Source organism: Stenella coeruleoalba, assembly GCF_951394435.1.
Source record: "Stenella coeruleoalba genome assembly, chromosome: 17".
Classification (NCBI taxonomy): Eukaryota; Metazoa; Chordata; class Mammalia; order Artiodactyla; family Delphinidae; genus Stenella; species Stenella coeruleoalba.
The window spans coordinates 32,394,706-32,408,614 of record NC_137163.1 but is presented as its reverse complement, the minus strand read 5'-3'; the positions used below and the strand labels follow the sequence as shown (position 1 = coordinate 32,408,614).

Below are 13,909 nucleotides of genomic sequence, written 5' to 3'. Positions count from 1 at the left end.
AGTTTGACAGCTTCCATTATTCTTAAAAAATCAAACAATGAACAAAGTCATTTGTAACAATTGAAAGTTTTCCTTCCTTGTTTTTCCTTGAAAATGTATTTACATTCCACTTCCCTCACAATATTTTATCCCCATATATTTTTCACTAGAAATCTTTTTAAAAAATCACCTTTTTATACTTTGTTCCAATAAAAACTATATATTAAATTAAATATTTAAAATATTTCAGTGACCATAAGGCTTAAAGTTTTGAAAAATTTCTAATGAATTGAGTTTATGATAATTACCAATAGTAAATATAATAATAAACTGTCATAAAAATTATTTTAAGTTATATGTCAGCTGACCACTTATTTAGTCTATTATTAATTCACAGTTGGTTAAAATAACATTAATATAAAGTTTGATTAAAAATTATTAAATAGAAATAAAATTTACTAGAAATTTATTTCTTAATGAAATGGATGGAACTGGTTTTCTTTTAAAATAAATCCATATGTGAATATTACTTATTACAGACTGAGACAGAATGCAGCATCAATTCAATTTTTATTTCTTTTATTTTTATAGATGCAAGTACTGAAGAAATTTGTTCACATTGACGACTAGAGTACATGACAAGAAATTTGTTCACATTAATGTGAATAGAGGTTTAGTTATAATGATTCATTCAATTCTTGGAACTCTTTCCAAATTATGTGACAAAAAATCTAGCTATCTACCATCAAAAGTTATTTTGAGTTATATAAGAACTGACCATTCATTTAGGTTTTTTCTTCAGTTTGTTCAAAGCAAGGAGTTGAAAACACCAGGCTTGCAAAATGATTTGTTACCCAGTTAGTGATTCAGTCTGTCAGTTTCTGGGAGTTATACTAAAAAGGCTTTACCAAAACTTATTAATGACTATTTATTCTTATTACTTTTTCACTTAGAGGCATCTTGTTTAAACCAGTATACTAAAAATGATTTGGAAAATGTTAATTTTAGTACCTACCAATTACAATTTACAGTGATAAATTTATTTTGCCTTTGCTTTAAATTATTTTTATAAATATCTTAGAACTGCATATTTAGCTTAGTTTATGGAAAATATGTAACATATGAGCTACTAGGTAAAGCTAGTCCTTGTCGTCAAACCAATTAGGCAAATGAAATTTTTTGAAAAATCTCACTTTATTTTTCAATTAAAAAAAGTTAATATTCTTGAATAATTTTAATGTGATTTCTTAAATGTGACAAAAGCTGTTTATGAGTAGACTACATTTACTCGTGTCACTTGAAAAAAAATTTAATGTTATATATTAATATTACAGTAATATTTCCCATTTTAATAATAGCATCTGATACTGAAATAGGGACTCAACTTTTGGCGGACAGTTTCTTTATGAATAGAAATGTTCTCAGTGAAGGGTTTAAAGTTACAGGTATTATCCATAATGCTATTTCTTGGGATTACTCACTGAATCACCTCCATTCATGGAGATCCTACGTTGCCAACTAAGCCCCAAACAGCCTGAATATTGGTATTCACAGTTTTGAAATCTCATCACCATTTGATTCCTGGGCAAGTTGCTGTGTGTTATAATTTCATCAGCTATGTTGTTTTTAGTAAAACTGGGAATGATTGGAAACATCTATAGATTAATCAGTGTGTAAGTAACATCTTCTGTCTACCACAGTTATTGTCACAATCTGCTTGCTGAAAAATGCCTCCTGAAATTTTATGACCTCTACAAAGTATGGCGGTATCTATAAAGGTTTAATAAAATTGTGCTGATGGACTTACCAGCTATCATCTTTTTAGCTATTCATTTGTGGAGCAGAATAATAACTTTTTTTTTTTTTGGTCATATGGGACCTTCTAGTTTTAACTGTGAGCAATATTAATTTGTAAAAGTTTTCCAAAGTCAGTCTTGATTTCTACTTGTAAATTTCTAATACCTTGAGTATTCTTCTTCTAACATTAACAGCTTTCTTTAAGGTTTGAATGTTTTGCAAATAAAGGATGTGTAGCAAGAGAGATGGTTTCATGCTGTTGTTTTACAATAATGTATCAAAAGCAGTCTCTCTTATGGTCTTTCTGGAGCAGTGCATTCTGTCACAGTTTGGAGTCACTTTCCCAGAAGGGGTATATATCCGAGGACATTTTCTTATATATTCTCATAACTCCCTTCTTAACTCTGAATAGATTTTAACAAATTGCAGGTTATTAAATGGCATTAGTTTATTTTTGGGTAGCATATCACAGACTTTATAAGATATGATCTACTTTATTAGCAATTAAAATATTTTTATAAAGAACAGTGGCAATTAAAAATGATAATGTCAGTTGCTTCTTATCCTTAAATTGTATTTTTTAGTATTATTGCAATCAGAATTAGATTCTTGCTATGGCTTTTTTCAAAGTTTGTTCAGCCAGTACCGTCGTTAGTCATGGATGTATAACTAGCATCCCTAATGTTCTCTGAACACAGAAGAAAACTCTACGCATATATGCAAGTATTGGCATTAGCTGTTGACACAACTCCATTTATATCAATATCTCATCTACAAGTATATTGTTTGTATTATGAATATATGACAGGAAGTAGCCACATATTTCCTTCTTCTCAAGCTATTTGTCAGTTATCTATAATAAATAACTGCTATATTGAGAAACTAAGTTAAGAAAATCATGATTTCATGTATAATAAGACTGCTAGGTGAATTTGCTCATCTGCAGTTTCTATTCCATTGAGGTGATGCTAGTGTTGATTTGAAAATCTTCTCTTAGAATTGGTAACTCCAGATTATTGTCATGACAAAAAAACACCTTACACTATAGTTTATTTACAACTTATCCAGTTAACAAGTTCATTAACAATATGACACAACTGGAGCCTCATTTCTGTCATCTCCTGTAAACAATAAGGATCTATATTTCAGATTCTTCTGGCTACTTTTATCTTGCAAACATAGACTACTTTATGCTCTAAGGAAGTATGGGAGAAAACGAAGTTTTATTTGGTCAGAGGGATCTAAAACTTCTCCATTAAGTGTAACCTTTGCTGAGGGTTTTTGATATATAATTTTTACCAACTTAAGGAAATGCCCTTTTATTCCTACTTTGATTTTCAAGGTAAAGAGATACTAGTTTTCCTAGGAGTTAATTTAGTATTCCTAGTTTTCTAAGTTACTTTAAACCATAAAATGGTATTGAATTTTATTAAATGCTTTTCTTCATTGATTGAGATAATCATATGATTTTTCTTCTTTAATCTGTTATATTGATTGCTTAACTAGATTTTCTGCTTTTGCACTATCCTTACATTCCTGGGGTTAAATTGTGGTTGATAGTGATATAACATGTTTTTTTGTTTGTTTGTTTGTCTTGGATTTTGTCATTTAAGTTTTAGTTTATGTTTTGACTCTACCTATATGTGAATGAAATTGGTCTGTGCTTTTCTTGTCTTATGTCATAATTAATTTGCTTCGTAAAATGAGTTATATGAGTTTTGTTCTTCTTTAAATTTAGTTTTGTGAAACAATTTATATAGGATATGAATTAATGGTCCTTTAAAAGTGTGGTAAAATTCACCTGTAAAATTGTAGCAATTGCTCTAGGTAACCTTCTGATAAGCCTTCAGCCCACCCCAGATGACACCTACAAATTGTTCCTGAACATACCAGTAGCTTCCTGCATCTCTCTGCCTAAGGGCATTTTATGGCCAAAGAAATAGGCTTAACATGAAGGAGAGGCATAGAAGTGCCAATGAGCTAGTAGATAATACCCAGCCTCCTTGCCTCTTAGTGGGATGATTCTAAGAGGGTTCCATCAAGACTAAGCTCCATTTGCCTCCAGAAATAATGTACTCTTTAATTGACTGTTTATTGGGTTTTTTTCCTTCCATGTTTTACTTCCCCACTCTTTCACTGTACTTCTTGGTATCATTTTTCAAGTAAACAAACTACTTTGCATTCAAATCTTTGGCTCAGGATCTGATTGTGGAGAAACCCAAAACAGGAAAAACCATTTTGGCCTGAGATTTTCTGCAGAAGTATTAAAATTTTTTAAATTGAGCTATAATTCATATAACATAACATTCACCATTTTCAAGTGGCTTTTTGTATATTCACATGTTGTGCACCTATCACCATTACCTAATTCCAGAACATTTTCATCACCCTGAAAAGAAGCCCTGCGTCCATTAGCAATCACTCCCATCTCACCCAACACCCAGGAAACCAGTAATCTACTTTTTTTCCTCTATAGATTTGCCTATTCTGGACATTGTATTTAAATGGATTTATGCAATATGTGGCCTTTTGTGTCTGGCTTCTTTCACTTAGTATGATGCCTTTAAGGTATCTGCGCTGTAGCAAGAATTAGTACTTCATTCCTCTTTATGCTTTAATAATATCCCATGGCATGGATTTATCATATGTTGTACATTTGCTCACCAACTGATGGACATCTAGGTTGTTTATACTTTTGGGGTATTATGAATAATGCTGTTAGGACCATATACTTACAAATTATGTGAACACATATTTTCAATTATCTTGGGTATTACTTAGTAATGAAATTGCTAGGTCATATGGTAATTCTATTTTTTAAGTTTTAAAGAACTGCCAAACTTTTCCACAGAGACTGTACCATTTTTTATGTGTAACATGAATGTACAAAGGTTACAATATTTCTAGACCTTCACCAGCACTTATTATTTTCTGTTTTAAAAAAACATCATATCTATTACAGAGTGTGTGAAGTTCTTTTGAGTTCATTTGCTACCACCACTGTCCACTGTAGACATGGCTGAAATCAGATGTGAACCAAGGAGTGCTAAAATAATCTGAAACATGAGACTTAGGATGGACTTCATGCAAAAAAATCTAATGTCCTAGGTCACAAACGGCTGGGGTTTGAATTCTGGCTGTATTACTTATCGGCTGGAAGACCTTTTCTATGTGACTTAACCTTTTCAATCTTCAGTTTCTTCATCCATAACTAAGGTGTAGATTAAATGAGATAACAAATATGCAAGAATTGGACGAGTGTCTAGAACATAGTGAGAACTGAGAAAGTTCTGTTCTTTGTTGTTGTTGTTAGTAGCGTCGCAATGGCAGTGGTAGTGGTTGTGGTGGTGGTGTTATTAGTAGTAGTACCAGGGTTGTGGCTAGAGCCTAGAGTTTGACTCACAGTCCAGTCTGTGCAAAGTGTGGTCTGCAGACCAGGAGAAGGAGCATCACCTGGGATGTTGTTAAAAATTCAGAATCCTTACCTCTCTGCCTCCAGGAATCAGAACCTGCATTTTACAAGTTCCCCTTGGCGATTGGAATGCACATTACAGTTTGAGAAGCATGGGTCTAGTACATCATTTTGCTATTCTCAACTTATCCGATGCAGTTCCCACAATTTTGTTTTTAATTTTTGTAACAGCTTTTTTGCAGGACAATTGTTATACAAAAAACTGCACATATTTAATGTATACAATTTGATGGCTTTGAACATATGCATACACCCGTGAAATCATCACCTCGATTGAGGTGATAAACATATCCATCACCTCCAAAACAAACAAACAAACACACACACATAATTAAATGTGATCTCTCCCTCACCCACAATAAAAACCCGAGTAGTATTCTGAAATCAGTTGGGTTAGATCAAAAGTAGGACATTGATTAAACAAGTCTGGAAACCTCTGAGGTAAGCTATACATATTTTACTTTCGTTTAAATATTTAAACAATTTTAATACATGTAAAATAATCTTAAAATACTTCGTGCATTTTGACTTTTGATTAGAAAAAATATATTTCATAATAATACTTGTATTTGGGAAATTCTTAAATGTTATTTTATTTTTTCCTTAAAGACAATTTCATGAGGTCCATGGTATTTGGATTATAGAAGTTTGCTAGGCAAACAGATTTTTTTTTTTGCGGTACGCGGGCCTCTCACTGTTGTGGCCTCTCCCGTTGCGGAGCATAGGCTCTGGACGCGCAGGCTCAGCGGCCATGGCTCACGGGCCCAGCCGCTCTGCGGCATGTGGGATCTTCCCGGACCGGGGCACGAACCCGTGTCCCCTGCATCGGCAGGCAGACTCTCAACCACTGCGCCACCAGGGAAGCCCATAGACAAACAGATTTTAAAGAAAGTAATGTATTTACATACTTATTGTTAATATATTAATTTACTCATTCATTGAACATGTCTTGGTGTTTTCTAGGTACTTGGGATATAGCAGTGAACTAAAATAGACAAACACCTCTTATCTTTCTGGGAAGTGTATTCTAATTAGGAGATGCACACAACAAATGAGATAAATAAATATTAGAAGGTTTAAGTGCCCTGGAGAAAATGAAAATCTAGATACTTAATTTTGGGTGATGTTGGAATTTTAATTTGGATGATCTTGAAAAATGACAGTTGAGCAGCAACTTGAAAAACTTGAAAAAGATGAGGGAGCTAGCATTGCCGATATTTAGGGGAAAAGCAGTTTAGACTGAGGTAATAGCGAATACAAAGGTCCTGTGGTAGGGGCATGCTTGACATGTTGGAAGAATAGCAAGGAAGTCAGTGTGGCTGGAGCAGAACAAGTGGGTGAGAATAGTGAGACACAAAGTTAGTGAGATTGCAGAGGACCTTCTGTAAGGACTTTGGCATTTATTCTGAGCAAAATGGGGAGTATGAAAAGATTCTGACCAAAAAAGTGACATGACGTGACTTAACATTTTAAAACATTTTGAAGGTTTTGTTGTGGGATAGATTAATGAGAGTGAGAAAAGAGTGGCATCTAGGAGAACAGTTATGAGGATATTGCAATAATTTAGGCAGGCAATGGTGGTGACTTAGATTAGGGTGGTTTTGCTGAAGGTGGTGAGATGTCATCTCTGTAGATATATTTTAAAAGTAGAATCAAAACGATTTTCTAGTTGAATGTATGTGGGGTATGAGAGAAAAAGATTATTCCAAGATTTTTGGCCCGAGGCAAAATGGGAGGATGGGGAATTGCCTTTAACTGCTATGAGTAAGACTGTGGATGGAGCAGTTTGGGGGTGAAGGTCTGGAATTCAGTTTTGGCTTCGTTAAGTTTGAGATGAATCAACATACAAATGCACTGAAACTAGATAAAAGTCAGTGCTTTTAATTTTGTGCTGTGATAGAGTTATGATACAGTTTATCTTTCATAGAATAGTAAATCTCCCTTGGGTGGGCCAAGTTTGACTTCCCTTACATTGAACTGTGTTTTGAAGTAGATCAGATGACTGTATGATTAGTGATGTTATTGCCTTTTAGCAGTTACAGGAGCAAGAAGCACAATTTGCAAAAGGAAGTTCATATAGTAGTGCATGGCTTCTGGAAATTTACTTGCAAGGATCTCATATAGTTTTATCCATTAATCTTAAAGTTTTAAAGAACTTTTCTTCTCTGAATTAATGCCCCTTCCTTAAAAATTTCTCTTTCCCAAGAGTGTTCTAGTGATTTCCATGCCACCATGTTTTGTTAGTGATTTGTTACTATTTCCTCTAGTTTTATACCTCTGATTCTTTTCAATTTGGATAAAGCATTATTTTCTAACCTTCATGTAATTATGTTCTGGCCTCTCCCTTTATAAGATGTCCCCTTCAGAAATTATGTCCTGTTCTCCATTTTAAATGAAACCTAGGTGAATATGCTTTATATTTTAGGAAAAATTAAACTTGCTTTCCTCCAATTTAAGCCATAATTTTACTTTAAATTTATTGAAATGATTTTATAGTTCTATAATTTATGAGCATAACTTTTAAGTTATATATGTTGGAAAAGGAAACTGTCAACTGATAGTACGTTTGTACTCTATTGAATTTTTGAGTAAGTTAACATGCAATGGAAAATAATTATTCTAATTCATACCATCACATTTTATAATGTAGAATAATGATACTCTTTCAACTCGCTTTTTAATTTTATTAAAGTTACTATATTTTTAACTGAAATTTATTTTTAGGGAAAAAAGTAGGTTAACAATGTAGTGCTAATATGCAAAGAAGCCAGTAGTCCAGATTGAACAAAGTGCTATAGCACAGACTAGTGGGAAAACTTAATAACTGCAGAAATGTTTACTTCCCTTAGAATTGCTGGATATACCTACTGCTTTAAGAATTGTCTTTTCTTTTAAAAACACTTAGAGAAATTTAAATTTAAAATGCAGTTCTAATTAAAATAAGATTTAAAAGTCAAGTATTTATTATGAAGGCAGCAGCTACTTATTCTGATAATAATCAATGTACAATTAAATTCTCCTCAATGACTATTTTACTTTGACAATCACTTCCCTAGTTTTTTGGATAAAATTTAATTTAGAACAGGGAGTTTATAAAATGAATCAAGTGCTTTGATGAAAAGAAAAACTAGAAACAACACTACAAAACATGTACAGCTAACTGGTTACCTTTTATGTAATCTGACTCCTTCACTCACACCTCTCCATAAAAAACGAAACAAAACAAAACCCTGGAAGTAAGCTGTATTGTATTTTAAAAATTATATTTGTATGCAAATTCATTAATTAGTTCTCAGTTAACTAATATATTTATGGTAAATACACATTTCCTTTTAGCGTGATTATGAGTATCAGTAAATGTTTTCACTAGTCCAATTAACCTTAACTGGTTCTCTCTTTTTTATTTTGAAATATTTCAAACATGTCGGGAAGTTTAGAGACTGCCGAGCAGTTGTACAAATCTTAACATTTTGCCATCTTTTTAGTATTTTTCTTTGTTTTTTTTAGAGATAGAGCAGTTATCTCGAATACTTATCATTCTACATGTTTTTATTTGTAGTTTAGCTTAATATCTAAACACTGCTAAACCATATACAGTATTATTTTACAAGGTTTTAAACTTTATATTATGGATCATACTGTATATATTTTTCTGAAACTTGCTTTCTTTAACTCTGTATTTTGAGAGTTATCTCAAAATTTAGGTTCATCTAAATCTAATTCACTCATTTGCTGAATATAATTCTTCTGCATGAATATGTTAGTTTATCCACTGATTTAGGTTATCTAATATTTTTTCCTAGTAGAGGTGGTGCTCAATGAACATCCCTGTTCATGTCTTCTTGTAATTTCTCTAGGGTAGAAGTAACATTTCTGGATCATAGAGTATATAAGTAGCCATTTTCAGTTTCACTAGATATTGCACAATGGATCTCCAAACTGTTTTGCAGTCCTGGGAGGAATGTTTCTGAGTACTGGCTCCTCTACTTCCTCTGAAATGCTTGGTGTTGTCAGACTTTTAAATGTTGTCAAACTAATGGGAGTGAAATAGTAACTAATTTTTTAAAATTTGTAATTTTTCACTGATAAGATTAAGCTCCTTTTTATTTGTTTATTGGCCAGTTGGGGTTCTCTATGGAATTGTATATTCATTTCTTGACCTATTATTCTGCTGTAATGTTTGTCTTTTTCTTATTGAGCTATGGAAGATCCTCATATATTCTGAATGCATATCCAGTATAAACTGTATACATTGCAGTAAAACCTCTCTCAGATTGTGGTTTCTTCTTTTACTTTATCTTATTATATTACTATTCAAAAATGTTTAAACATTTTAATATAGTAAAGTTTAGTTTGTGCTTTTTGTATTTGAGTTAAAAATATTTTGCTTCTTGACATTTGTTCTAAAAGTTTGGAAGTTTTGTCTTTCATGTTTCAGTGTTTAATCCATTTGGAACAGATTTTTGTATATGGTGTGAGGTGTGAATCTATTTTTTCCCCCATTATGGACAACCAGTTGACTTGGCTATATTAATAGTGTGTCCTTTCTCCACTGATTTGTAATGTGATCACTGGTATATGTGAGAGTCTGTTTCTAGAGCCTCTAGTATGCTCCATGTTCTATTTAGCACTTCTCTACTAATACCACACTGTCTTAATTTCTGTCACTTTATAATAAGTAGAGCAAGTCCACCTTAAATTGTTACTTATCTTCAGAATTATCTAGATTTTCTTATCTTTGGCTCTTCCATATTCATTTCAGAATTAGCTTGATAAATTCTGTGAAAAACATGGTAGGAGTCTGATTAAAATTGCACTGAACGTTATAGATTTAATTCGGGAGACTGACATCCTGGTGGTATTTGGTCTTCTTATTGCAACAGAGTATATCTTTCCATTTATGTAAGTCTTCTTTTAGACTCTTGTATACTAATTTTCTTTGAAACAGGTATCTTTAAACTTTTTTTATTAAATGTTTATGATTGGTTATTAGTGGTGTACTGAAATGCTGTTTATCTTTGTCCATCTTTGATCTAGGAAACTTACGGAGCTCTCTTATTACTTCTAATATGTTGTCTGTAGATTTTCTTGGATTTTTATGTCATAATCAAATGGTATTCACAATCATATAGTGTTTAGATAAGGACAGTTTTATTTCATCCTTCTTCTTGTCTCATGTGTGTGAGATTTACTAATAAGCTAGTGCCTTCAGGACAGTGTTGAATAGAAGTGATGATACTTGGAATCCTTAGCTCATTCCTGACTTTAAGGGAAATGCTCTTACTTTTCATCTTTAAGTATAAAATAGGATATAAGTTTTTGTAGATACCCTTTATCAGGCTTAAGCATTGCTTTTCTATTTGCTAGATTTTATTTTCACATGAATGAGTCTTACATTTTATGAACGCTGAATGGTTTTTCCGTATCAATATGACCACTTTTTTTCTATTTTAATCTATTAATGTGGTGAATTACATTGGTATATTTTCTAATATTAAACTATTCTTGTTATAATCTTCCCTTTGCCATGATAGGTTCTTTTTGTTCTTTATCATATATATTTGCTGTATGAAATTTAACATTTGATTTTAAGATCAATGCATCCATTTTTATTTGTGCTGTTGGCCTATAATTCTATTTTTATATTGTCTGTGGTAGGCTGAAAATGGCCCCTCAAAAAAATATCCATGCCCTAATCCCTGAACCTGTGAGTAACCTTATATAGCAAAACAAACAAACAAACAAACAATCTGTGCAGATGTCATTATGTAAGAATCTTGAGATGGGGAGATTATCTGCCTGGGCCCTTAATATAATCATTTGTATCCTTATAAGAGGGAGATTACACACACAGTGAAGATGTAGCAGAGAGAGATCTGAAGATGCTGTCCCTGAAGATTGGATTGACGTGGCCACAAGCCAAAGAATGCTTGTAGCCATCAGAAGCTGACTGCCAGAAGAGGCAAAGAACTGATTTCCCCTAGAGCCTCTTGACTGAGCATGACCCTGTTGATACCTTGATTTTGGCCCATTGATACTGAATTTGAATTCAGACTTTGGTCTTCAGCATTGTGAGAGAATATATTTCTGTTGTTTTAGACCACCAGTTTGTGGTAATTTGTTACAGCAGCCATAGGAAACTAATTACTGCCCTTTTCTGATTTTGCCATTAAAATCTTTCTAGTCTTATAAATTGCATTGGGGACCTTACCTTTTTTTTTCCCCCCCTTTCTATAATAGTTTGAAAAAGTTTGGGATTATCTGTTTTTTCAGTGTTTAGTAGGAGTCAAATGTAAAACCATTTAGACGCATTGCATTGTGTCTTCGTGGCTGCACGCGGGCTTCCTCTAGTTGCAGCAAGCTGGGGCTACTCTTCGTTGCGGTGCGCAGGTGTCTCATTGCACTGCTTCTCTTCTTGCGGAGCGTGGGCTCTAGGCGCACGGGCTTCACTAGTTGTGGCACGCGGGCTAAATAGTTGTGGCTCACAGGCTTTGTTGCTCTGCAACATGTGGGATCTTCCTGGACGAGGGCTTGAACCCATGTTCCCTGCATTGGCAGGTGGATTCTTAACCACTGTGCCACCAGGGAAGCCCTGTGGACCAATTTTTTTCAAGTCCTTATTGAATTTGTTACAATATTGCTTCTGTTTTATGTTTTGGTTTTTTGGCTGTGAGGCATGTGGGATCTTAGCTCCTCGACCAGGGATCAAACCCTCACCCCCTGCATTGGAAGGCGAAGTCCTAACCACTGGACCACCAGGGAAGTCCCAAATATTGGCATATTTAGAACTGAAAATAATAATACCTTATAATTTTGAATCCTCTATGTCTTTGTATTCTTGGGGCCTAGATGTTTTTTGATAAATGATGACCAGCCACACTAATAGGCTCTAACCATGGTGATTTACAGGCATGTATATTTCTAAGATATTTTTAACAGCATTCATCATAAGATACATTTGCTGGTTAACTTAATTGGTTAAAGGGTTCCATTAACAAAAGTCCTGCTATTATATTCCCAAATTAGTTAAATTATTTTCCATGGACACAGACTTTACCTCTAATAGATGCTAATTATTTCACAGCCAACTAGTAAAAAGTCATCTCATAGCATGTGTATGTGTTTGTAAGGCATCCTGCAGTATCATCAATTTGCAAGGTGCAATGTGTGTAAAGGTTTTCAGCTGAAAGTGTCAGTCCCTGTAGTAATTTAAGTGAGTGAATTTAGGCTTCCTAAGCTTTAAAGATTAATAAGCTCTTAATCCAAGAGTAGGAGGAGATAGTAAGAGAAGGGTAATTTGTTGTTAGGATATAAGGATTACTAGAAGCCAGCAGTTTAGGAGGGCACATAGGATCTAGTCTGAAAAAGAGCAACCAATGTAGATAGCTCAGAGAGTATGGGAAGGGTATTAATACACAGAGAGTCAGACATCATCCTTCACACTTACAGTCATTTATCTTATATTAATATCTATTAGGTGTTAACAGATGAGGAAAACTAAGCCCATAATGCTTCCAAGTCTTTTTTTCATTTTGTGCTATATGGAAATGATGCTTTTGTACAATGAGTAATTTGTTTAAAATAAAGCAGAAAAGTTGAAATTCAAATTTAATTTATTTTAACAATATTTTCTGGTTCTATATTTAGTGCGCCTTTCACTTTTAAAAGATATCTGCAATACCTATAATTGCCACAAGATGGCATTGAAAGGCTGAAGATCTTGGTTGAAATTTGATTTTTGAGACGATTGATGAGTTAGATATGTTTATATTTTGTATGTATTCAAACCAAAAGAAATTTGGACTATGATGTATTTTTTTAAAATTTGAGTGAGATTTTGGTATTTTAATATCAAAAATACTTTCTTATTTACTTTTAAAAATAAGATAGTCACAGAAATTGATGTTATTGCTGACTAATTCTTTTGGAAATGGATGAAACATAAATCTTAGTGTAATAGTATAAAAAATTTTATTATAATACATCCCCCAGAAAGACTTCAAAAGAATTCAAGTTAGCAAACATTTAGAGGGTCTTACTGTTCTATAATTTATAAGGTCTTATTATGCAAATAGAAGATATAGACCTTGCCCCCAATGAGCTTTCAATTTAGTTGGAGAAAAGAGAAATGTATATACAATTTGAAGGGAGAACAAAATAAAAAAATGATCAAGTACAGTGTTGTATGATATAAACTATACAAACAGTGTGAACTGGGAATAATGAGAAGTTAAGCAAAAATTTTAAATGGTATTTTACAAAAGCATTCTTGTATCAGTTGAAAATACCATGTTGAAGTTTTCTTTTACTGCGATTATCTATATTATAATTTATTTAAACTATGAGGAAATGTTTAGCAATCTGGAGAGCTGTGTAAGATTCAATATTTGACATAAAACATAGAAAACACTTGAAATATTAACTTACCTTTTATTTCATGACTGTATGATTTTTTTTCTAATTGAAAAATATTTTTCAGAAGAAGGCGAAGGTTTTCTGGTCAAACAGATGTTAGTTTTAATATTCTTAGATTCCTGGAGTCTGAAAAACATATCTATTAAAAAATCAAGTGTAGAATGGTGGTTACTAGGGGATGGGGGGAGGGAGAAAAGGGAATTTGCTGTTTAATGGATATAGACTTTGAATTTTGCAAGATGAACA

At 33.0% G+C, this 13,909-nt stretch overlaps 1 protein-coding gene across 35 annotated transcripts in view; it reads left to right on the top strand.

Moving 5' to 3' along the window:
* The window catches only part of RIMS2 (regulating synaptic membrane exocytosis 2), a gene marked incomplete at its 5' end in the record, with an annotated part of 603,587 nt that overhangs the window by 226,601 nt on the left and 363,077 nt on the right, over positions 1–13,909 (top strand). The window lies entirely within an intron of this gene.